This window comes from Apodemus sylvaticus, chromosome 5 (assembly GCF_947179515.1).
Source record: "Apodemus sylvaticus chromosome 5, mApoSyl1.1, whole genome shotgun sequence".
Classification (NCBI taxonomy): Eukaryota; Metazoa; Chordata; class Mammalia; order Rodentia; family Muridae; genus Apodemus; species Apodemus sylvaticus.
The window spans coordinates 75,266,006-75,292,251 of record NC_067476.1 but is presented as its reverse complement, the minus strand read 5'-3'; the positions used below and the strand labels follow the sequence as shown (position 1 = coordinate 75,292,251).

Sequence of the window (26,246 nt, the reverse complement as noted above, 5' to 3'; positions counted from 1 at the left end):
ACACACGCACACTGGCACACATGCACACACACACATACACGGTCACACACATGTACACAGACACGCACACAGGTACACACACACTGGCACACAGGTACACACACACACACACACACTGGCACACATGCACACACACATACACGGTCACACACATGCACACACACCACACTGGCACACATGCACACACACACATACACGGTCACACACATGTACACAGACACGCACACAGGTACACACACACTGGCACACAGGTACACACACACACACACACACTGGCACACATGCACACACACATACACGGTCACACACATGCACACACACCACACTGGCACACATGCACACACACACATACACGGTCACACACATGTACACAGACACGCACACAGGTACACACACACTGGCACACAGGTACACACACACACACACACACACATGCACGAGGGAGATGTGTGAGAAGAAGAGAATTGGAGACTCTCCACATGCCTTCAGCCTGTCCCCTCACCCTTGGCTGTCTGGATGAAGGCAGGCAGCCACACAGCTGTGGCAGGAGGAAGAGCTACTTGTTTCCTGAGTGTATTTTCAGCCTGCCCAGCTGTTTGTCCACGCTTGCTCTGCGCAGCCCTCCCGGGTACCCCGCCTTCCTCTGCTTTACAGCATCCAGGGATTTAGGAGAGGGAAGATGGCTGTGCCTGGTCCCACCCTTTGCACTTCGGGGTTGTAATCTTTCATTCAGTCTGACAGATACTGGAGATAATTACATTACAAGGAGAAAAGGGTTGATTGGGTTTATAGTTCAGCAGATTGTGGCCTATGACTGGGTAGAGGGACATCAGGTCACAGTGGAGTATAGGGCTGAACAGAGCATTTCACTTCTTGAACAGCATGAAGAGAGGAGAGAAAAGGCTAGAACCCCACCATGTCCTTCAAGGGCGCATCCCCATGGCCTGAGCAATCCTCCTCCTGTTCTAAAAGCTTTAATCCCCGCCCCATCCTGCCAGTCAGGGATCAGGCCTTTAACACAGGCCTCAAACGATAGTGACACTAAGCATCTGTTCACACAGCGACTGGCCTGGATCTGCTGAGTGGGTGCCAGCCCGCACCCTTAGATCAGGCTCTGCTTCCACTGGGCCCCAGAAAGCCCTTCTGAAGAGCTGTGTGCCACCCCTGTAGAGAACAGACGACAGGTTCCCGATGCTGGGAGCGTCCCACTGGCTTCTCGTAGCTCATTTGTGCTTGCTGGGAGGTTCTGGGCTTCCTGTCACTACTCCCAGTTGACCTCATCAGAGCCTTGTGAACCTGAGAACCTGTCTGGAGATTGTCAGATCTTCACCATAAGCCTACAGCACTGGGGAAAGCTGCCCCTGAACAACCGGGTATTTACTTCTTTTGTCTTTTTTAACAGTTATTTTTAATTTCTAGATAGAATCTCTCTACCAGACTGGCCTGGGACTCAGAAATTTACCCACCTCTGCTTCTACACCCTAGTTGATGGTATCTTTGTCTACTAGATTAATTATAGAATCATCCACTAAATAAAATTGTACCTCACATAAGATTCTACTGTGGGAATGTTAGGAGAAGCTTGACCCGGGAGAAGGGCGCAGACTCTGTCTCGTCTCCTCTCTGCCCTGTCAGCCCCACGCTAAGAAAAGGATCACTTACATTTGGAACTGAGTACCCCTGACAGCCCATGGAGCCTGTGGTTGCTCAGCAGGGTCGGGTGGAGATGCTGGCCAGGGGCAAGCCTGGCTTCCAGTCAGTTGTCAGTGGCAGGCATGGCATCACAGGGACAGCTGAGACGGAATGAAGGAAGGGCAGGTGAAGAATGCTGCTCCTTGGTTATTGAGTTTGGAGATTGCACTGAGCCTTGGCTCCATCTGTGCTAATTGTGTGACCATCCCAGGCACTGAGCGGTCTAGGCTTTCAGTTTATCATCTGTGGAATGAGGGGCTTGGCTGAGTCACCCCCATGTTCTCGACAGCCGTTTAACTCCATGGAAGTCTTGTCTCTGGCAATGGAAGGAACATTACCTTCCCAGCCAGCACTGATATTTAAGAGGTCATCTCTTCTGTCCCTGAATACCTCAGGTCACAAGAACCCTGACCTCTGCTGGCGGGTACCTCCCACCACACCAGTTCTGGGCTCCTCTGCCTCCCCCTCACCCCTCCCCTGATTCCCAGTGTGTGTTAGCTGGGACTGCTCCCCAATTGTCTAAGGTGCTCTAACGTAAATAACCCTCAGCCTACCCGCCTTTCCTCAGGGTTTGTGTTCCCCAAGTGGCCTCTTGTTCCCTAATCCCCCCATTTTGGAACTGGACTGGTCCCAAGAAAACATGCTTGAAGTAATTTCCAGTTTTCTATAAAGGCTGACAAACCTGAACTCTGTCTAGGACCCAGTAACATCTGCCCCTCCTACAAGTCGTGACAGCTACCAGCATCTCTTGCCATTGCCTAAGTTCTCTTGGGTGAGAGCCATCAGCTTTAGTTGAGATCCTCTAGTTCCATGGTACTATGTCACCTCTCAGTTTGGAAAGTCTTAGTGTCATGTCACTATAAAGATGTAGAAGGTTTGGAGGCTCATGTCTAGTGTCTGTCAGCTCACTGGTTTGACCTACCATGTTGATGGTAGGGACATGTAATGGGGTAAGTGGTCATGAGAGCAAGATGGGGCCTGTTGAGCCCCACAGCATCCTTCAAGGGCACACCCACTCTGAGTACCCCTCACACTTCACCCGAGGCCACAGTGCTCTCCACTGCCACCGTCTGAGCACCAAGCCTTTCCGTTTGGATCTTTGGGAGACTCACCAAGGTGTGCACTGCTCTGGGACTGCCTTTGCCTTCTGCTTACAGCTGTCAGTTGGCTTCACCTTGCCGGAGTGTTAAAACTGCTCACACCTCAAGGAATCCTCCCTGGAGCCCAGCTTCAGGTCGATTTGTAATCTCGGCATATGCTTTTTGGAGAAAACCCGTTGCAATCCCTGGGCCTCCTACCTCCCTGCCAGGTGAGAGGTCAGCATGAACTGACCCCAGGGCCTGACATCGTCCTGAGAGAGTGGGAGCTGGAGCGTAAGGAGCTGCAGGAGCAGTTGGCGCCAGCAGGGGTCTCCATCTACTTTTAAGTGACTAGTTTTCCTGCCATGGATCTAAGTCTGAGAAATCCCCAGTGCCAGGAACTGCTCACTTCTCAAGGGACACGTCCTCACTGCTGTTCTCTGGAGACCATTTTATTCAAGTGACAATGCAGGTATTTGCTCTACCAGCATGGGACAGCACACAAGACACGCACACGTACACATATGCATGCTCGCACACAGGCGTGTACTCACTGAGGTTGGGGGGCAATTAAAACTAAATATAAAAGAAAGGCTATGATCTGAGTGCCGTGCAGTCGTCAATCATCACAACTGTTACAGTTGGCCTAAAGGAGAGGGTTCTGGAAGCAGCTATACCTATGGACAAAGCTGCAGTCTCAACTGAGCCGAAGCTGTGAGGAAGTCAATAGTTATGATGAAGAGCATAACAAAGAAAAGAGTCTCAGTAGAAAGTTCTGAAAACCCCGAGAGCAGTGTGAACAGCACAGCGTTGGGGGTCTGGCTGTGCGGCCCACATCAGGAGGGATGTTAAACGCAATCTCCTCAGTTAGAAGATGTGAGCTGCTTCTCACTTGGACTTTAGTACACCCTCTGCTAATTAACTAGTTAATTGATTTATTGAAGCCCTAATTGTTTTTTTTTTCAGGGAGAGATTATGGGCCACAGTAAGGCTTTGTGACTCTGGCTATAAGGGCAAAGTCATATTGGGGTGTGGTGTTCCTTTCCCCCCCCCCCCCCACCAGAGCTGGTTGGGAAGATGGTATCCAAGTTCTAGAGTTTACTAAGGTCAGACGGACGGATGGCACTCAGGAGCAGTTGCCAGAGCAGGTTGGCTGTGGACAGCCTTCTGGGTAGGTCTTCAAGATGAGCTTTGTTTGTTAAAGGGCAGGAGGAAATTTGCAGCTAAATGTCTTGTTACAGTCAAATGGCACATTCACACCCCAGCCTCCCTTGAATCACAAGAGAAAGCATGCAGTCTCCTGTCTCCAAAGGCTGGGGAGACACTGGACTGGCTGGTTAGAAATGTTTATGCAAAGGGGGAAAGGTGTAAGTGGACCCCTGGTTTATCTGTTGAGCAGAGTTCCCAACACTGTTTTATTGGTCAGTGGCTCCACAAGCAATGACCTCTAACCCTAGCAGCACCAGGAGGTGGAAGTCAGGAGCCTGTCTCGCCTTTGAACTCTCCTTTGTACTCAGCTGACCAGAGGCCTTTGAGGTGGCAGAGACTTGAACGTCTTGTCTTCTGTCTAGTCGCCAGCACTCAGGAAATCTGAAGGGTGAGTTTCTACTCTGCTGCATCTCACTGTAGTTTGTGGTTGCCTAGTAGATCTTCCACATATATGTGCTGCAGGGAAGGCTTGGGGATGTTGGGATATGAGTATGGAAAGAACAAACCACTGCTGAGCAGATGAGCCCTGGTGCAGCACCTCTACCCCTATAGCAGGGGTCCAGATGGAGCCAGGAGGCCACAGGGCAGGAGAGCTGTGCCCGTCCGTGCCTGTGCCCACGGGCATCGTGTGGGCAAGCCACCTCAACAGTGCTCTTGTTTTGTCTCATTTATACAGAATCTCCGTGCACTGGATTTCAGGATTTGGTTTCCATAGCCACAGCTGTTTTGATGCCACAGCCTTGAAGGGAGGGCAGTGTCACACAAATTATTTGAGTCTGAGATGGGTCAGAACTCTCAGCAGAGCAGCCAGAGCCAGAAGTGTTGTAGGCTTCCTTCCCTGCAGCGGGTCTGTACAGATGGTGAAGTTCCTCAGGACACAGTGCCTTTGTTTTGTTTTTCATGGCCTGCGTTTCCAGTCTTAATATCAATGTATATACCATTGCCCCAAAGCTGTTATTAGTGGAAACCTCAATACTTAAATTAAAGTTTAATCTGGAAAGCATATATAATTTTTTAAAAAATATTGGTTTATTTTTGTCTTACAAGGTTTCCTGTTTGGACTATTTTTCTTTTTTGTTTGTTTGTTTAGATTTACTTATTTTTACTTTATGCATGGGAGTGTTTGCTTGTATTATGTCAGTGCACCACCTGAGTGCCTGGTGCCCATGGAGACTAGAGGAGGGTTTGAGATGCCCTAGAAATGGGCTTATAGACAGTTGTGAGCCACCATGTGGGTGCAGGGAATTACTTGCTGAGCCATCGCTCCGGCCCCTTACACTTTCAGTTTTAAAAGTGTTCTGCAATTCCCTTATGCGTCTAGACACCTCAGCCACCCAGACTCTGTGTTATCTGAGGATCCCTTGTGATGCCAGCCTGTCTTATCCCTACGGTTATATGGCAGTCTGCCCATCACCCCCATCCCAGCACACCCCAGTTTACAAAGCAGATTCTTTCCACAGGAGGGAGATAGAAGAGTCAGCTTTTTACATGCAATAATCTTCCAAAGACCACACTGCCCAAGGCAAGCAGGCATACACTGTTCTGCCACAAATGCACTCAGACCCCAGGGCCATTTGGCCTGGGCAGCGATGAATCTGGTAGTGTTCCCAGTCAGGCAGGCTGACTTCCCATCACCTCACCTAGCCTCCTCCCTGAAGAGGCTGCTTGAGGTAGTTCTAGCTGGACACTCCTGGAAATACATTGGGAAGAAAGGGTGTCACTGCCAATCTCTGGGGTCAGTGCTATAATTCATGTAATTCTTACCCCTCTCAGCTGTGAAATGGAGAAGGTTTTGTTTATACAAGCGGGGGCCTGAGATGGCAGAGGCCAGGGAGCTTATGTGCAAACCTGAGAACTTTAGTCCAATCCCTAGAATTCACATGGTGGAGGAGGGCACCAATTCCCACATGTTGTCCTCTGACCTCCAAACTGTATCAGTGTCACACATGTACACACACACACACACAGAGTAAACAAGTAAATTATAATCTTGGAACTTCACACATACTCAACACACACGTACACATAGTAAATTGGTAGATTATACTTTTAGAATTACACACACTCATACAAATATACATATAAGAAATAGATTATACTCTTGGAACTATACATACTCACACATGTATACACACATGTATACATGTAATTAGTAGATTATACTCTTGAAAATACACAATACACATGTAATAAATAAATTAGAGGATTATACTCTTAGACTCACACTCAAACACACTAACATTCTACACACACATATAAATGTAATAAATTAGTATACTATATTCTTGGAAGCACATACACTCACACATACATGCACAGGAAACAATTTCCCTTCAATTCTGATAGGCTGTCTTCTTCAACTTGGCTTTCCAGCTTGCTCTTAGAAAGTGTGGGGCTGACAGAGCAGCTCAGTGGGAGAACACTTGACTCACAGGCACAAGGTCCTGATTTTAGAGCCCAGCACCAACAGAGAAGAAAAATGCCCCTGTGTCACTTCCCCTCTGAGGGGACACTTTCTGGGCTGGAATTCTTCCTTTGAAAGGAGAAGGGAGTTCTGATACCCAGACGCCCTGTGGCCGATAGGAGAGCCTCGCTGAGGGTTACCACTTGGGGGAGATTTTCAATGCATGTTTTTTCAGTAGTACTGTGTATTCTGTGTTTGAGTTTTTCCGTGTATATAACCCCACACTGTGAGGGACCAGTCCGTGCAGTTGTTTAAAGCAGAGTAAATAAGGACTGCTTTAATCGGCATCTTAAGGGAGAACATTGCTCTGTGTGTATGTTAAAACTTTTTTTTTGAAACTTTGGTATTAGGAACCTTGTTGGAAAAAGACTTTTACCAAGTATCTGATGGGAAGCCAAGAAAAGCATTTTAATAGAACTGTCTCAGATTTATAGTTCACTGGGGCCTGTAAATAAATTTTCCTGTCTTTAAGATTTGGACTGATTTGCAGTTGTTTGGTATAGCTTCTGAGATTTAAATCCTCAAGGTCCAGATGGAGAGACCATAAAGCTGTGTTCTCTGGCAGCCTTGGTATGTCTTGTCCTATGTAAGCATAACCGGGTAGTGGCACAGCTGGACCAGCCTGCTGTGATACCAGTGTCTGCTCAGTGCTTGGCTTTCCTACAGAAATTTACTTAACTATTCAATGAATTTATACATATCATGTGGGTGTATGTATATATGTGTATAGTGTGTGTTTTGTGTTTATATAAGTGTGTGTCTGCACATGCACGTGCAGGCCAGAAGTTGACATCTCTTGCATCACTGCCCCCTGAACATTTCTAAAACAGGGTCTCTCACTGAACTTGGCGTTCACTAGTTAGCTCCACTGGCTGACCAGCAAGTCCTAGAGATCCTCTTGACTGTGCCCCTCACTCCCCCACCCCCACACTGGTTACGGGTCTGTACCACCCTGCGGTACCTCTTACATGGGTGCTGGAGATCCAGTCTCAGGTCCTTAGGTTTGACTTAGCCATCACCGCAGGGACATATCCTAAGCACTGACTTTGCTCCTAGCATGTGTTGGCATGTAAAAACGCAGCCTGTTCTTTCACAGGGGACCTCAGGTTACTGGCACAGATGACAACAGTAATGAGAAATCGTAGGTCAGGAGTGTTATGTACTCAGTTGTCTTGAAGGCCATCAGGAGTGTCTTCCAGAGGAGAGTAGGTCAGGAGGAAGGAGGTTTCAGTACTGGGTACTGTGCTAGAGAAGGGGGAGGGCTGTGAGGCTCTGCCTTCCACTGGAGATCTGGTTGGTAAGCGGCATCCGATGGGGCAGCCCTGTCCAGGAGGACTCTCAGTCCAGCAGCAGAGAGCTTCGTGGGGAGCTAGGAGGAAAGGGTGAACACTTGGAGAGCAAAGGCTTCTGCAAGAAAGGAGGCTAGGGAGTTGAAGATGGTTTGTAAAAATCAAGTCTTAGAAATTACCCAGGCATTCCTCAGACTTTACCAATGACTGGGAAGCCCTGGACCCCCATAACCTTGAGGACATGTCTGATAACCAGAGCACTGGAACCCAGGTCTCAAGGCATCTAGTTGGATATTTTGATTTTTTTTTTTACGTGATATACAGCAGTGTTTTCTAGCCCCTGGTGAGCTAAGGTCAATTCAGTGGGTCCCAACTGGCATTTTTTTTTTTTTAAGAATAGGAAACTATCAGAGTATTATATGGTGAAGGTAATTATTTCCTGAAACATTGGCTTCCAGCTTGAGTTGTTGGGCCAGGGTAGAGCTCAGTGGTAGAGCACTTGCCTAGCGCACACAAGGTCCTATGCTCAATCCTTAGGACAAACGTTTAAAAAAAATTCTTAACTTCCCATAGAAAGCATATTTGCATGTTTTAACTATGAATCCTAATCACAAAAGCTTTTAAAATGTGGTAGTGGGAACCTCATGGGTTGTGAGTGGGAGAGACCTGAATTTAGAGCTGTCTGTCTCTGTCCTCTGTCTAGGAGCTCTATAATGGGCCCGTTACTTCACTTCCCGGGCTTTAGTTTTCAGTCTAGACCTGGGCTGGGTAAGGCTGCCTAGAGGTTTCATCCCCGAACAAGGTCACAGGTCACAGTATTTAAAGCTCCTGGGATCTGGCCCCAGCTCCGTGCTGGGGGTCACTCAGGAACTCCCTGGGGTCTGCATCTGAATTTGGGAAAGTGCCTCCGGGTAAGGAGCACAGTCTTCGGGGACCACAGTGAGTTAGTGTGCGGATGTGTTATGCATTTGCTTCTGGGCTTGGAAACTTGAAACAGAACCGAGTCCTGTGGGCTCGGGCGTACTCCCTACGTCTTGGCATGGAGGCCATCACCTCCCTTCCCTCAGGATCAACAGGGCTCCCAGGGAGATAAACACTAATTCCCTGGTCGGCCTCTTTGTTTTAATTCCCTGTTATAACTTTCCCCTTTGCCAGTGAAACGGTTTTTTACAGAATTTTCCCTTCATCTTCTGAGCTCTTCTTGCCAAGTCATGATTTTTATAAATTTTTTGGTGGGGGTGCTAAAACATTAAAAACAAAGTAAACAATCAGAGAAAATTAAACTCCAGATTAACATTAGGTAGATGGCGGCTGTGAAGACCTACATGGAGGGGGCATGAGCCCAGGCAGGGGACTTAGTCACATCTTCAGAAACAGAAGTCGCATCCTGCTGGAGAGAATGGGCTTTAGGGTAGGATTTTTCTCTACTTTATTCTTTCCCCTTTCTCTCTGCTCCCTCCGCCGCCTTTCCCGACCCCTTCCTTGCCAGGCCAGTTCTGTCTCATATTTGAAGTCCCACTGGAGAGCAGAGACGAGCCTCAGCCCCCAGATGCTTCAGGCCAGGGGCTAAAACACTCCCATAAATCTGAGGCTCATTTTAGTGCCACGGGGAAGCCATGTGAGGGTCTGCTCTCCGTGGCCCCTGCCCTCTCGCTTTATGGGCTGCTTTGCCTCTTCTCTATAAAGAGGCCCAATGGAGTCATTTGAAAATTCTTATCAGTTTGCTGACAGCTATATGGGCCTTTCTGCTGAGTCCGGGAGCTCCAGCAGGCGTGCGAAATTTTTGATTATTAAAACTGAAGAAAACTGCCAGGCAGAAGAGATTGGGGAGATGAGGCTAGCCAGGTCTTTAACCCTTGTGGGTCTGACCTTGCTTGGCCGTTGGTAGGGAAGTCCTCAGGATGGAGAAAGGACCTTCTAGGAGCTTCCGCCTTTAGCCTGTGCTCACAAATGCCGTTGCCCTGGCAGCTTGCCTTCCTAGCAGGAGGTAGACAAGCCCAGGGAGCTGTGGTGGCCAGATCGGCAGCCATTTCCGTCCTGAAAGCTATGTCTGGCAGCTCCAGCTTGCAGTCTGTGTGTCCACAATTTTGCTGTTATTGAAGGTCAAGGGACTTCGCTGAGTCTGCTTCCCTGCCCTTTAGGCCCTTCCTCCGCAGTCCTCCCGGAGTGCTGGGAGGCCCCAGGCCCATCAGTGCCTGAGCCTCCGCCCTCCCCTGCACAGAGAAGAGACTGGTAGCTGCCCTTCCTCACCTTTCCACTTTCCCTTTCTTTCTTTGCTGGAAAACTCTGTGGTAACTGAAGGGAAGGAAAAGCCATTACCTGGACTGAGGCCAGTGCTTGATGGGAGCTTCAAAATCTTTGGCATCTCCCGCCCAGAATGCTTTTCCAGGCATTTTGAGCCTTCTTCCCCTCCTCCCTTAGTTTCCCGGCCTTACCATGGGTGTGTGTGTGTGTGGAGGGGGGTGTCCTCTGTCCCCTGCTCTGCTGACAGCTTTATGAGGGACGTGGTGGTGATAAGTCAGTGGACATATATATATATATACACACACACACATGCACACACATATACACACACATATACACATATACACATATATACACATATGCTCTATACCCCTTTTTGTCATAGACATTATTTTTTCTTCTTCTAGTAGTTTTGAATATGATTAGTTTTGCAAGCATGTTCAGTTTAACAGCCATTTAGCTTGAGGTTGAGACAAAAAGCAAGAAGTATTTGTGGTGTGGTAGTTGGGATGGCACATGCAGATGTAATGTAGAGTTGAGCAAACAGTGAAAACACTGATCCTCTTTCTATTCATATACCTTCTAAAGGGAGTGCAGTGATAGGCAAAAACTAAAGAGCAACTAAACAAGAGTGTCTCAGACTCCAAAATGGTAGAATTACCTTCTCACTATTTCCATTTGACAAATTGATATTTTGTGATTTAAAATAATGAAGTGGATATAATATTTTATGCCATGCTTTTTTTATTCGATATAATTTTTATTTACATTTCAAATGATTTCCCCTTTTCTAGCCCCCCACTCCCCGAAAGTCCCGTAAACCCCCTTCTCTTCCTCCCACCCACCCCTTCCCCTTCCCCGTTCTGGTTTTGCCAAATACTGCTTCACTGAGTCTTTCCAGAACAAGGGGCCACTCCTCCTTTCTTCTTGTACCTCATTTGGTGTGTGGATTATGTTTTGGATATTCCAGTTTTCTAGGTTAATATCCACTTATTAGTGAGTACATACCATGATTCACCTTTTGAGTCTGGGTTACCTCACTTAGTATGATGTTCTCTAGCTCCATCCATTTGCCTAAGAATTTCATGAATTCATTGTTTCTAATGGCTGAATAGTACTCCATTGTGTAGATATACCACATTTTTTGCATCCACTCTTCTGCTGAGGGATACCTGGGTTCTTTCCAGCATCTGGCAATTATAAATAGAGCTGCTATGAACAGAATGGCTAAGATTAAAAATTCAGGAGACAGCAGGTGTTGGAGAGGGTGTGGAGAAAGAGGAACACTCCTCCACTGCTGGTGGGGTTGCAAATTGGTACAACCACTCTGGAAATCAGTCTGGCGATTCCTCCGAAAACTGGGTACCTCATTTCCAGAAGATCCTGCTATACCACTCCTGGGCATATACCCAGAGGATTCCCCACCATGTAATAAGGATACATGCTCTACCATGCTTTTTTTTAAGAGTCATCATTTTATTTTAAGTGTATGGATAATTTGCCTGCATGTCTGTTTGCACACCATGTCACTGCCTGGTGCCGTCGGCAGTCAGAGAAGGTATTGGATTCCCTAGGAATAGAGTTACAGATGGTTGCGAGGTGCTGTGTGGGTGCTAGGAACAAACTCAGGTCCTCTGCAAGTGCCATTAAGTGCTATTAAGCATTGTGTATTCTCTCTAGCCTCCTCTTATACTGTAAGTTTGACCACAGTGAATAATGTAAGCGTGAAGTCATAACTCTGTGGTTGGGCCTTTCATCTAGGAGTTCAGGGAGGACCAAGTGGCTACTGTGTCCTTCTTGGGGATCAGCAGAAAAACTTGTCTAAAGCTAATCACAGATTAAGTCCTTATAATGGGTCCCCAACTTGAGGCCTGACTTCAGGAAATGGCCTCTTCAATAAAGGCATTAAACATTACTGTGTAGCCTGCATAAGAATTGTCTTAGTCTTTGAGCTGGCATCCCATAGGGTGAGACTATTTATTAAATTCCTGAAAATTCCTTATAGGAAATATCATTGTAGGCTTTGTGAATTCATTATACAATGTTCCAACTCTTCAGGAAGAGTTAAACTGATTCATAAAATAGGCTGTTTTGTTTATTTACACAATATGGTGTGTGTTTAATATGTTACTGTCTTTGACAACAATTGAAGTAAAGGGTTTCTGTGTGTAGTTACAAATGATAAGACTGAGCCCTACATATGGGTACGACTCGTCTCTCCCAGCATTGCAGGAGCTTAGAGGATTGAAGTTGCATAATGACTTGGGGCTGATGTGATTTATAATTTTATAATAGTGTGAGTCATCTTGTGTTGGGTTGTGGGTCTTTGGAGCATAAGGCAATGATTACATGCATTTATTTCATTATTGTCACATAAAGTCTCCTAACACTGAATGACTCCAGGAGTGGTGACAGTGTGGCTCTCTGTACACCATTTCTGGCAACATAGTGTTCTTTCTTATGGACACGTAAGGGCTCATTTGTCACATATAAACATGGACTTAAGGCTGGTGTGCTTAGTGGAGGGTGCTTACCTAGCATGCGCTCGGCCATGGGTTCAATTCTGCAGCACCACTAACTGTGCTTACTGTCCCTGTCAGTAAGGACAATAAGAAAGGACATATGACAACATAGTTTGCTGGACACCTTTCAGGCCCTGGTGCCTTTACTAGAAGGAACAGTATTTTCTTTTTAAGTGTTTGAAGTTCACATTTCTATTGAGGTGAATTCGAACTTTAGCCTGATTGGATCAGGCCTTGAGATGCTTGCATGGGTATTACTTTAGAAAGATTCTTGAGCCATGCTTGTGGCTTTGAGCTGCAGGTGAGGGTTGAGTGTGGCTGTGTGGCATTCTGAGAAAAGACCAAGAAATCCCAGAGCTAGTGAGAGATGGAAGACTGTGGTGTAGCGTGTAGACCACAGGCCAGACTTCAAATTCTTCTGCTCTCTTCAGCTGAGACTAAGCAGCCAGACGTCAACATTTCCCCGAATCTGCTTCTCTGGCAAGCTCTGGGCAGACTGACTTTGACAGGGCCACAAGTATCATCTTTGGAGTATTAAGAAATTTCAGAGAAGAAGGCCTCTGGTTTCTTAAACACTCAGCTGGTGAAGTGATTTTTTTAAGGTGCAGGAGGGCTCAGAATTTCCACTGTGAAGAGCCTTCTGGGCCATGTTGTAGGCACATGGAACCCTTGAGAGGTCTCTCAGTAGTGGATCATGGGCAGGTCTCTTGAGGCTACAGTCACCCCAGCTCTTAGCTTATAGCTCACTCAGGTGACAAATGGTAGGGGCGAAAAGAAAGCCACCAACAGGACACTGCTCAGAGTCCTGCTTGGCACAAGGATGGAGGGCGTTTCCTTTGTGGTGCAAGGACAGAAGTCTTTTCCTTTTGGACCCCCCAGACTTCATCAGAAAGGGAGCAGGGGTTGACTCCAGCAGCCAGCAGCAGTTCATAGAGGACTGGGACGCTACTCAGGCAGACCAATGACTCTGCTTTTTTCTTCTTGGAATGTGTATCACAGAAGAAAGGGCAGTGAGGGCATCTGACTGCTGAGTGCATATCCACCCCAACAGAAAGAGCACCTGAGAGCACCTCCCTCCCACTGTCTGCAGATGGGCCCAAGAAAACAGGAGAGGGCCCCTGCCAGTGTAGTAGCTTTGGGGGTGAGTGAGCTTTTGGTTGTCTCTTCAGAGTCAGATTACATGGTGTGGTGGTGGTGGTGGTGGTGTGTGTGTGTGGTGTGGTGTGGTGTATGTGTGTGTATATGTATATATATGTGTATGTGTGTGTGTATGTGTGTGTGTGTGTATGTGGGTGTGTGGTGTATGTATGTGTACATATATGTATATGTGTATGTGTGTGCATGTGCGTGGGGGTGGGGGTGGGGGTGTGTGGGTGGGGGTGTATGTGTGCATGTGTGTGTATGTGTATGGGGGGAGTGTGTGTAGAGTGTGTGGTGTTTGTGTGTGTGTGTGTGTGTGTGTGTGTGTATGTGCTGTTTTAATAACAGTAGCAGGCCTTTCAAGTGGGCCTGGTTGGAATAAGGAGTGTTTTATATTTACCTTCTCTAGTCAAACAAACACGTGCTTTCTTTCTCCTGGTTTTAGCATAGCAAACACAGGAACTCTCACTCCAGGCAGATTCCTTTAAAGCTGGCTGACCCAAGTTGTAGTCTTATTTGTTTATTTTTGATGACAGACCTTGATTAAAGGTTTCTAATGCACCTTTCAGCTCTTTCATGAAGCTAGCCAGGAGAGAGGGCTGGTCGCTGCCAGGCCCTGAAGAAGCTCCTTATCTGCCTGGATGACAGTGGGATTTGGGAGCACGATGACTCCGAAATCTTAGCAGACAGAATGCAGTCTCTAGTCTTTGTTGAAAGAGTTGGGCAAACATAATTTTATTGGTCAGTGGCTCCTGCTTTAGTAACCTTTCACCCCTGTGGCTCTTGAAGGTGCAGGCCACTGGCCGGCCTTGCCTTTGAACTCCTCAAGGCTCCTGCCTCCTCAAAGGCTCCCAGGCAGGCCGTGTGTTTTGCTTAGGACCTCACCTCACAGCAGGGCCTCAGCAGTTGGGAAAACTGATCCACCCTAAGAACGTTGACATATTTGAAGGTGATACCCCTGAGACTAGAAACCTATGGCTTTCTATTTCAGGACCTGTCTGTCACATGTCAAGAAACATGACTCAGGCTCCCCCTTTCCTCCTCTACCCCTTTCTGTTTCCCACAGGACCGGAGGTCATTACCCTAGGGGATTTCCTAAGAGTGATCACAGAGCCCTCTCTTACCCCATTTTCTCCCAACTTTCCCCAAGGCATTTATTTTGAGAGAGTTGTGAAGACTGTAGAAACATGCAAATCCTAAGCTACCCTCAGTGTCCAGGAGTGTCACTGATGTAACAAAGACCATGGGGCTCGAATGTTTTGTCCTGTTGCTTTATATCCAACAAGCCAGAGTCATAAGATAGCCCATTGCCTCCCAAATCCCCTCTTTCAGGAGCAACTTGATCTTGTAGAGAACAGGAAGAACAGAGGTTGCCTTCCCACCTCTGCCTTCCTATCTCTGCGCAGCTCCTGCCCAGGACCAGGAGTGAAATGCTGTTTAGAGGCAGCTCTGGGCACAGGCACTGGAGGGCTCCAGCCTGACAGCTTTGCCACTTCAGACCTGTGCAGTGGAAATCCATCTTCTGCCGATGCTGGCTTTATCCTCGGTGAGCAGCACCTCCCTGGGAAGTCTACCACATTCCTGCTACCACCTAAGGACAAGCAGTAGGAATGGAGAGGGGGACGAATGATGCTTTACCTGGGAAAATTTACCAGGAAAGAGTAGTGCTTTAAGGCGCACCTCACTGCACTGTGCAGAAAATGTACACTCAAGAATGTAGGCGCCTCAGCCCAGCTGTCCACAGTGTTTCCTAGTGAGGTCAGCCTTGTATCACTGTTCCTGATCACAGCAGTGACAGAGATAGGTGGGCAGATGGACAAATACATAATTTACCTTGAACAAGACAGGAACCTACTGAAATCCTATCGCAGCTTCCTAAGAGGCTGGGATTCCAGGCATGCACCAGCACAGCATGTGGCAACAAGCAAACACATGCTCCTGCTCTTCCTCCTGCTCCTCCTCCTGCTCCTCCTCCTGCTCCTCCTCCTGCTCCTCCTCCTGCTCCTCCTGCCTTTCTCCTCTTTTTTCTTTGTGGTTGTTTGAGATAGAATCTCACTGTGGAGCTCAAGCTGGCTACCAGCCTGGGCCTTTTCTAGAGCCTCAGTGTGTGACCTTGTACAAGTCCTTTGCCTTCAGATGCCTCCAGTCTTCCAGCTGCTTTTATGTCCCCAGTGAGAGCTGGCTCCTGACTGTATTAGCATGACCATAACAATTCCTCTAGAGTCAAAGAGGGTGTTATGCTTCCGAGACCCCCAGTCTCTGAGTTTTGAAACCTCTTGGTTGGGGTCATTCTCAGAAGGGTCTCCATCATTGCTCCTGAGACTTACACCGCCCGTGCCCTCTGCTGAGCCAGATCATAAATGGCGTCCTCATTTGGGAAAAGGAAGCTTCTCAAGAACTTGACTTTGTAGACTACAGAGCTTTCAGCTGCTGTCCCATCCCTCTGTGAGCTACTCGCTCGGCACACATTCCAGTGCTCCTTGGGTTAAATTGTAAGTCAGGGAAAAGCTGGACCAGCAACCCCCATGAACTTGTCAGTGCCTCAATTTTCTCATCATAAAACACGGGTAATTCCTTGAGCTGTGAGGATTAAATAAATGAATACAGGTAAAGCACTTAAAATGGTGCCTTCTGCATAGCAAGTGCCTCATTAATCGACAGGTGTTTCCTGAACCCCCACCTCCACCCCTGTCTCAGTCCCAGAACACTTCTGAGCGCTGGGCATGAGCCAAAGAGAAAAACAGGCAACCCCCACACCCGCTCTCGGGCAGCCTCGCCTGCAGCAGGGCCAGTGTTGGGGTGAGGATGCTGATGGAGTGTTGCCAGCCTTGCCCAGAGCAGAGCTGGGCTTGCCTGTCACACTCCACGGGGTCCGCGTGCCTTTGGGACATGAGTGCTGCTGAGGCTAGAGGCTGTTGGTCTGCACTAGGTTTGCCTGTTTTCTCTCTGATCATTAATTTACCCCTTTTCTGAATTCTATTTCCTGATGTAGTGGAAGGTGCGGGGCACCCATTCCACGTTCACATCCCTTTGCCCACGTTCTCACTCTTTCTCTGGAAACTAGGCTTGCTGTTTCTTCTGGGAATCAACCGTGTAATCCAAAGCCATGTGAACTTGTAAAGAGCTTGTAAACATATATTGACCCCTGAAAAACACCCTAATTGAAAACTTGTGAACTCACCAAGCGCACTCCCGCGGCACTGACTCCTGCGGGTGTTACTGTTCAGACTTCACGCATGTTTGTGATCTCTAAGGAAGGTGCGCTGTAATGTTTTCTCTGAAGGAATTACTGTATATTCATTTTTATTAGCATATATTTATTTTTTTTTTCGTACATAAGTACTGTACTTACATCTACATAAGTTCCTTTCCACTCTGTCCCTGTCTGGCACCTCCGTGTCCTCCTCCCAACTCTCTCTGAAATCATGACCTCTTTTTCTTTTATTATTTTTATAATCCCCTCTCTCCCAGTTGTGAACACATAAAGCACCATTAAATGAACTAAGTAAGCTGAATGTTAATTCTTTAATCGCCCCCTGTAAATATAATTCCTGAGATTAGAGATAAAACAAAGGGACACTTTGCTTCTGTATGGATGGCATGTGTCTATGTATGGGCCTTTGGGGATTTCATAGACAGTTGTTTGAGGGCAGAATTTGAATACCAGTCCATGTTCTTCCTTGCCTTCTAACCTCAGGGTGACCTAGAGCTTTGGGTTAAAGAATAAGATCTTGAACTTCTAGAAAATTCAGTGACACAAAGGGAAGCTGTGTTGTGTGTCATATGAGGTTGGGGTGTGCTGATACTGAGATACTTTAGGGTTCTCTGCACTGTGCTATGGAGACGTGGGCTGGCAGTAATGTCATGCTCTTTCAGCACCAGGAACATGGATACAGGTGGCGAAGGCTGGAGATAGCTAACAGAAGGGCTAGGGATGGAGAACCAGGGTTAAAGCAACACGCTCTGGCACCTGAGAGGAAGGTATGGACAAAGGAGGGTCCCAGGAAGGGTGGGAGGGAGAAAGGGGGGTTATTTAATAGGCTGTGCGATTCATAACTGTGTTGGTTAAATTTTTTTTAACTACCTGTGTGCCACCCTGGTAGATTATTAATAATTTTGAAAGGCAGAATGGTTCGTATCGATTGCTCAGTGGGTCAGGTATAATGCAGACATGAGGACCCGATTTTGGAGCCCCAGTGCCCAAGTAAAAGTCTTGCACGCATCCGTCCCCAGTGCTCAGGGTGTGGATGGACACAGGAGGAAACCCGAGGCCTACTGGCCAGCCAGCCTAGCCACAACAACAAGCTGGCGTTTCGGTAAGAAACCCTGTCTGAAAAAGTCAGACAGAGGGGTGCCTGAAGACAACATGCTAAGATCATGGCTTCGAATGTGCACATATGGATGCATTCTCATGTGCATGTGTGTATGCACATGCACGAAAAGAAAAAAGAAAAGAAGAGAAGAGAAAAGAAAAGAAAAGAAAAGAAAAGAAAAGAGGAGAGAGGGTCAGCACAGCCACAGCAAATGCCAGTATGGACTCTAAATTCTAGCGTATGTTCAAGGTTATAGAGATGCATGGTAAGAAATGTGAGATCAAATCCTGAGAGAAACTAATCCATAGCAAGAATTGTTAGCTGTGTGTGGTGATACATACCTATATTCCAGAACTTGGTTGGCTGAGGCAGGAGGATGGTGAGTTCAAAGCTAGCCTGGCCATTAGAGCAGAAGCTTCAGGTTATAGCAGCTCCGAGGAGGGAGCAAAGGATTCAGTTAGCAAGGTGTGGTCCCTCGAGTCCTGCCACAGCTGAGCCTGCTCATAAAATTCTCCCCAGCTGTTCGCTGGAGCAACAGGGCTCTTAAAATAGAGTCACTGCCCAGTCAGTCCTCTGCTGCTGCGGGAAAGGTTGGTTGTGGTGTTAAGGTTAAAATTCTACCTCCTGCTTTTGTTCCAGTTTTCTGAAACTTGGGGCTTTGCTCCAGGGGAAGTTTGGGGCTCCAGTGTGCAGAAGCTTTGAGAATGGAGAGAACCCCTGCCTTAAAAGCATCCAGGTCCTTTCTCAGAACTCTGCCTGCACACAGGGCTGGCAAATGTTGTTTGCATTGTGGGCCTGCTGCCAGTGTCAGTCCCCTAGAACTTATGTTTGTTCTCCCTGAGGTCACAGGGGACAGAGCAGGTGTTGGGGTGGCAGAGAATGAAGGGGTGTGTGAATAACAAGTGCCTCGGAATGCCTTCAAGGAGGGTGTGAACCTCAAAGGATGGGTCGTGGTTAATTGTTTCTTTTAGAGCAGTTCTAGGTTCGTAACAAGGTTGATTAGAACATACAATGATCTGTATAGCCTATCCCCGTATAGCCCATCCCCATATAGCCTCTCCCCGTATAGCCCATCCCCATATAGCCCATCCCCGTATAGCCTATCCTATCGTTAACAGCCTCTTCCAATCCAGCAGCCCAGTCCAGCAGTCACCCCTCATCCATGCAACCGATTCTGGAAAAGTACTCTCTCCATGAGTCTAAAGTTTAGCCAGGCCTCAGTCTTGACTGCCCATTGTATGACCATTGCTGAAGTATAATCATTACCAAATCACTAAGCTAAAAATCATATGTCCTCAACTGCTGTGGTGGTGCATACCTTTAATCCCAGTACTGGGAAAGAGCAAGCAGGTAGATCTCTGTGAGCTCTAGTCAGTTGTTCTGTATAGCAGGTTCCAGACTAGCCATGGCTGGCTATACAGTGAGACCCTGCCTCAAATTAGTCAGTCAGTCAATCAATCAATCAATCAATCAATCAATTAATCAATCAAACTTGTAGAAAATGTAATAAAAGAGACCTGACCCTCCCCCTCTGAGCAGTCACCAGCTCTCAGCATGCCTTGCTGGTCATGGCCATGGGCTCCTCCCACTCCGTGTTGACTGGTTCTCTCTTGTGCAGGCCAGCACATGGGCACTGGTGAGTGCCATAGAGAAGAGGCTCTTCCTTGTCCTGCTTAGATGGGCGTTAGGAGAGGGGCTGGCTTACAGCGTGTGTTACCTTCTGTTTTGTTGCGATTGTTCTTGTTCCATTAAAGTTTCAACATAAGTAAACTAAATTCACTCCCATGAAATATGAATCTCCATAAGTTATGACAAATATATACTGTTGTGTCATCACAACAAAGATAATAGAATATTTTTCACTATCTCTAGAAAATCCCTTATGCCTTTTTCCTGTCAAGTACCACACACACACACACACACACACACATCCACCACCACCACCACCACCACCATCCACAGCCTTGTTTACAGTCTCTGATAGCCAATGACAGCTATTAGCGTATGTATTTGTCTTTCTAGGTCTCATGTGAATAGAATCATAGGGTTCAGTACTACATGACTCCAACCCTGTGACCTTTTCTCTGGAAACTGGAGATGTCTTTGTTCAGTCTCTGGGTTTGTTTGTTTTCGTTTTCCCCCTCTTTCTTCTCTTTTGCCTTTGGAGTTTTATTTAACCGCTCACGGGTACCTAAGAAAATCAGAAGAGAGCATTGGCTTCCCTGGACTGGTCTTACAAGCATTTGTGAGCTGACCAGGGAACACTGAGAACCAAGCACTGGCCCTGCAAGAGCCCCAAGCCCTCAACCGTGGCCCCACCTTCTGGGATTCGGACGTTGGGGCCCCCCATAAAAGGTGTAACCTTTTATGCTGTCACATTAGCTGTGATTTGCTTGTTGTTCTAAACTCTGGCTTGCTCTTTAGGATTAGAATAAATCCCAAGTGCATTTTTAAACTACCCTGCACCATAGCACACAGAGCACAGGTCCTTAAAGAACGGAACGTTCCACATCCCCTCCCACTTTTTAAATTTACCTATTAGCTTATACATTGTGATATCCATATCCATATATAATCAGATACATCCTTGTGTTCTCCGCCTCCAGAAGACGGTTAGAACAGAGAGCAGAGAGTGACCACGCTCACCTGCCCGCGTCTGCTCGGCTCCACTCCTCCTCTCTTCCATATGCAGAGCCCCTGCCTTAGGGAATGGTGCTACTCACGAAACAGTAAGGTCCCTCTGCCCCACATCTCATCACCACAGGCCTATCCCCGATCACCATGGCTGGACCACAAGTGTGTAAGGCCTTCAAAAGATAAAAACAGTGGAAGAGACTGAAAAACACTGACATCAGAATTGGCATGGGAGGGATGGTAGAAGTATCAGAACTAGAATTTAAAACAACATTAAATGACATGATAAAGTCCCTAATGGACACAGTAGACAGCACAGCAGAAGTAATGGAGGGCAGGAAGATGACTCGGCCAGCAGTGCTCACTGACCTCAGGTGACACCGACATCACCTGAGGTGGGGACTCAGTCGGAGTCCCAGAACCAGTAAAACCCCAGGTGTGACGGCAAGGCTTGTTGTTCCTGGGAGTCACTCGGCAGCCAGCCTAGCCTTCTCAGCCAGCTCCGGGTGTGCAAGAGACTCACAAACAGAGTGTAAGTGAAAATAACCCTTTCCTCCCCCGAGTTGCTTTTGTCAAGTTATTCTATCAAGGCAGCAGAAATGAAGTAGGGCGTGTTCTCTGCCCCTGGCCAGAAGCCCCAAGGGGTTTCCTCTGGTGTTCACTGTGAGACTCAGCTGACTGCAGGTATTAGTAAGACTCACATGTGCAGAGCTTGTAAGCGCTCTGTAAGCGCTCTTGCAGACACCTGTGGCGCACAGCTCAGGCCTCTCCCTTGGCACTGAACCGCAGAAGCCTCTCTACAGTACATTGGGGTTTCCTTCCCACCTGTTGCTTCCTTCGGTTTTGGGGAAAATGGCTGCCCTAGTACCTCACTTCCTTAGTGGGTAGAAAAAAATGTTGCTGTTGTTTTTAAGTTTGTTCAAGGTTTTATTTGTGTTAGGGCAGCGCAGAGGTGTCTAAGCTTAAATGCTGGGTTGGGAGCTGGTAGTCCCTCCGAGAGGATTTGGGAAGATGAAAGAGAAGGCAGACAACATTTGAAAGGAAGTAAGACTCCCAGAGAAAGTAATTATCTTTAGTCTGTGCGTCAGAACATTCATGCATATACATGTGTGCCCGCGTGTGTGCCTGCGTGTGTGCATGCATGTGTGTGTCTATGATATGACCTAGGGCTGTATTTGGGCAGACTGGGCAAGACAGATAGTAGGGATTTTAAATGCCAGGTATGTCTTAGGGTACAGAGAGACATTCAGTAATGAAGAGTGGAGGAAACAGGAGATTTGTCTGTAGTGGCAGTGAGTATCAGGTGTAGAGGACTCCTCAAGGATCACGTGACTTCATTTAAAGATACCACACGGAGACCTGGGGAAGTCAGGCAGCTCATCAGTGTTCTGGGAAGCAGTTAACGCAGAACTTGTTAGACCTAGTTCAGCGTTTCCAGCCTTCCTTACATTGATGATACAGCAGGAATGTAAGCTATGATTGCTCTCCAGCTGATGTGGTCCCGCCTCACTGGGTACGTGTTTGCTGGGACCCACTGTGTTTGATACACTAACTCGTTTACTCACTCTTGGATACGTGGGGTCTTTGCACTCAGTTTTGACACCTTGATTTAGTTAATGATACTGTCCTGGTGAGGTTTCTAAGAAAACAGGTTCTGTTTCCTTAATGACCTTCAGAGTTGTCTGTCCTGGTGAAAACTTAGTAGTTAAAGGTAACCTAGATTATGGGAAGCCTGACTGTGGTTCTGTTTGCCCTTTCCAGAAGGCTTGTTGGCTGGACACTGATGAACAGAAATGAGTTAGTGGACAGGAGCAGGTGACCGCTGCTCTTCCCAGGCCTGTCTGGAGGTCAAACAAGAACACACACCACTTAGTAGATTCCAAACACGTATTTTTCTACATCTAAACATCACTGTCTGTGGGGGTGTGGAAATGGCTCAGTTCTTAAGAACACATACTTCTGGGTCTCATAGAGGACCCAGGTTTGATTAGATCAGGCTGCCCACAAACACCTCTAATTCCAGGTTCAGGGAGATGTGATGCCCTCTACTGGTGTACATAGGTCCCTGCATTCACATACACATTCAATCATCCATATACTTACTTAAAAATAACATCTCTGTTATCAAGATTGTTTTGTTATAATTTTACCTGTGTCATATTTTAATTACAAATATTTTTGTTGCTGGTGTTATATAAAATAACAGTGCATATTAAAATCAATGATTTGTACTATATTAACACAGAAATCCTAAAAAAAAACTACTGCCAAGCAAGCTGAGCAGTACAGGGAACGGGTTGGTGGATCATCACAAAGTGCAGGCAGGAATGCAAGATTAGTTAACATTTAGTGAGTTGAGCCACTCACTAAACTCCTGAATTAACAAAATAAAGGAGGGTCTCATAAGATCACCTATTCAACAAAATTCAGCAAATTCAGACTGAGAGAAAAAGTTCAATTCTTAGGATCACAATCTGCTCTTGCAGGAGATCCACCTTCAGTTCCCAGCTCACAAGCTCTGTAACTCCAGTTCCAGGAGATCCTGTATCGTCTTCCGGCTGTCACAGGCCCCGGTTGTACATGCAGTCCTACAGGAGAAGCACTGACACACACACATTTAAAAAATAATTGATGATCCCTTTTGATAAAATCTCAGTGAAAACAGGGCACTCCACACTGTGCTAAAAATGTGGGTCTGCTTGCCTCATGGTCTGTAGCAAAGCCACTGGGGAACCCACCTTCCCTTCCTGTGCTTTGTCCCTGTCCCTTTCAGCATGTTGGCCTTGTCTGTTTAGTTTATCTTACCTCTGCAGTGTCGCTTGTAGTCAGCCATGTCTGCATTCTAGCCAGGCATGAGTGAGAAGTTCAAGGGAAAGTGAAAAGTTGAAAGTCAGTGTAAAGGACTTTGTCCTTGTATGTAAGAGTGCACGCACAGCAGAAGACATGGGCTAGCCCCACATCACACTGTCAGCCATTGCAGAACATCATGGCGATGGCATGTGGAGGAGGAGGCTTCTCACCTGTAGTAGACAGGAAGAAGTGAGGAGGGGACTGGGGACTCGGAGTAGCTTTCAAGGGCATGCCCCCAGTGATAGGTCTCCTCCAACCAGGCTTTCCCTCTTAGGTTTCTAGAACTTTCTGAAATAGAACCCCCAGATAGGACCCAAGAAGTTTGATACATGAGCTTGTAGGGGGCACTTCATATTTCAAACCATAGCTTATGTGTTGGGGAGAGCAGCTATGTTTGGCTTACAGCAGCCCTAGGGGATGGTTTCTGTAAGTCTCAGCTCCCAGAATCTTCTCAGCTCCACAGGATAGACACTGTGACCTTCGCCTTACAGATCTGGGAAGCAGATAGGTTTACCAGCTGCAAGACACATCAGCTGTACCTACATGCATGTTTACGTGTGTGTTAGCAAACATGCTCATGCACCTGTGTGCATGGGTGGAGGCTAGAAGCTGGCATCCAGTGTCTCCTGTCTATCAACACATTATTTATTGAGACAGTCTTTTCTGAGTCCAGAATTCCTGATTCTACTCAGTCTGTTTAGCCTGCTTCCCCAGGGCTCCCATGCCCACCTCCTGAGAGCTGGGGTTAGAGCTGGGCATCACGCCTGCCTGGCTCTTACCTGGCTGCTGGGACTCCAGATCCAGTCCTTAGGGCTGCACAGCAACTGCTTTGCCTGCTGACTCAGCTCCCTAGGCCCCTGGGTGGGTAGTTTATAGTCTCAAGCTGGTCTAGCCTTGCCCCTCTCAGAGTTCCTTGTGTGTAAGTGTTGGGAATTTTGCTTATTGTATACTATGAAGTCTGTAGGCTTTACTGGCTTAGTCAATGCCTAATCAAGAGCTTATTGATCTGATCTATTCCTGCATGACTAACTTCCCCCATACAGCCACCAGGAGGGTTTACATGGCTGCCAAAGTCTCCTTCAATCAAACTTGGAGAATAGATAGAAAGGTAGCTCATATATTGCTTGGAGACGAGGTAACATAGTATTTGTGTTTGCTCTTGGGAAGAGAACATTGTCCACATGACGAAATCTCCTGTCTCTGTGGACTGGGAGCTGACAGAGAGGCCTGGTGGGGTTGTAACTTATGTCTTCTGAACTCTTACCATCAAGGTCCTGCAGAAGCGATTAAGCCTAAGAAGCTCACTTATTCTCGGGCTGAGACACTGGAGTTGTGATTATTGGCAGAGCTTGCTTCCTCTCTAAGTGAATTGCTATTTGTGGGCTGGGGGAATGATTGGAGGCATCTTGAGTTAGAGGCTGTGTTTCACAGCTGGCTGTTGGCCAGCATTCAGGTGCCCGTGCGCACATGTGCACAGGTAGAGATTCAGGCAGACACTGATGTCTTTCTCTGGCCTCTGCCTGGCACATGCGCCTTCTCCCACAGCACATTCACATGTGTACCACACACACAAAATAGATAAACAAAATATTTTAAAAAGAAAAAAATTGAAAATATAATGGAGAAAAAGAAAAAAATAACAAAAATTCTCCTTCTAAAATGAATCTGCAGATTGACTGCATGTCAGAAAGACAGGCACTCAGAGAGAGCCCACTGACAGGTTAGGGATGGGATGAAGGGCTTCGTTCCACAGCTTTATTCCAGGAAACATAACAATCTAAACAGGATAGACTCTTCCTTGGAAACAGTCTTTTTTTAAGCTCACTCATCCAGATTCGAATTTTTCTATGTCTGCAAGGAAAAATCAGTCATTTTAAGTCATACAGCCTGGCACCCAAGAATGCTGAAACAGGAGAATTGCAAGTTTGGGCTGCAGAGTGAGATGCTGTCTCAAGTAAAATAAAATAATGCCAGGCATGGGAGCACAGGCCCATAATCCCAGCACTTGGGAGGAGGAAAAGAAAGTTTGGGAGTTCAAGGCCAGTTTGGACTACAAATGAGACAATGTCTCACAATGAGACAGCAAAAGTAACAAATGTCTCACAGTGAGAAGCAAAAGTACCAAATAACACCTTGACACACTTATTCACAAGAAACCTACCCCAGCTATGTCTTTAATGAATTCTTGTAAACCCTTTCAAGGAAGAAAAGTAGTGACAAATTTGCATTAAATTCTTCAAGAAATATAAAAAATACAGAGAGTGCTTTTCAGTTCATTTTGTGAGGCCAGCCACACCTTGATTCCAGGATACAATTTAGGTGTGTTCCAAGTGATACCAAGTAAGTCTGTGACGAGAGAGTTAACATCATTTGATGCTAGTTGCATGGTATTCAAGAGTGAACATGAGAGAAATGTGCATCATGGGTGCCTTTGATGGAGTGAGATGTTGGCTAGACATGGCATATGATATCTGCAGTGTGCAATGCTCCCTACCTTACCAGGCCTGTCCTGCATAGACATAAACATCCACTTAACTCTGCACACAAGACTTCTAACATACTCTCTATATCTAATGGGTTTGGTACATTTTCACGTGCATGTATATTTGTGTGTGTGAGTGACTGCATGTGTACATATGATCGAATGATCCTCAAGACGAGGAATCATTCTTCTTTGCTTTCTGCTGTATTCTTTGAGGCAGGGTCTCTCAATTGAACCCAGAGCTCACTGATATGACCAGTCTTGTTAGCCAGCTTGCTCCGGGATCTTCTATCTGCACTTTCCGATCCTGGGATTATGTGTAGGCTCC

General features: G+C 46.9%; 1 protein-coding gene across 1 annotated transcript in view; it reads left to right on the top strand.

The window, feature by feature from the left end:
* Ext2 (exostosin glycosyltransferase 2) overlaps positions 1–26,246 on the top strand; it is a 135,702-nt gene that overhangs the window by 37,581 nt on the left and 71,875 nt on the right. The window lies entirely within an intron of this gene.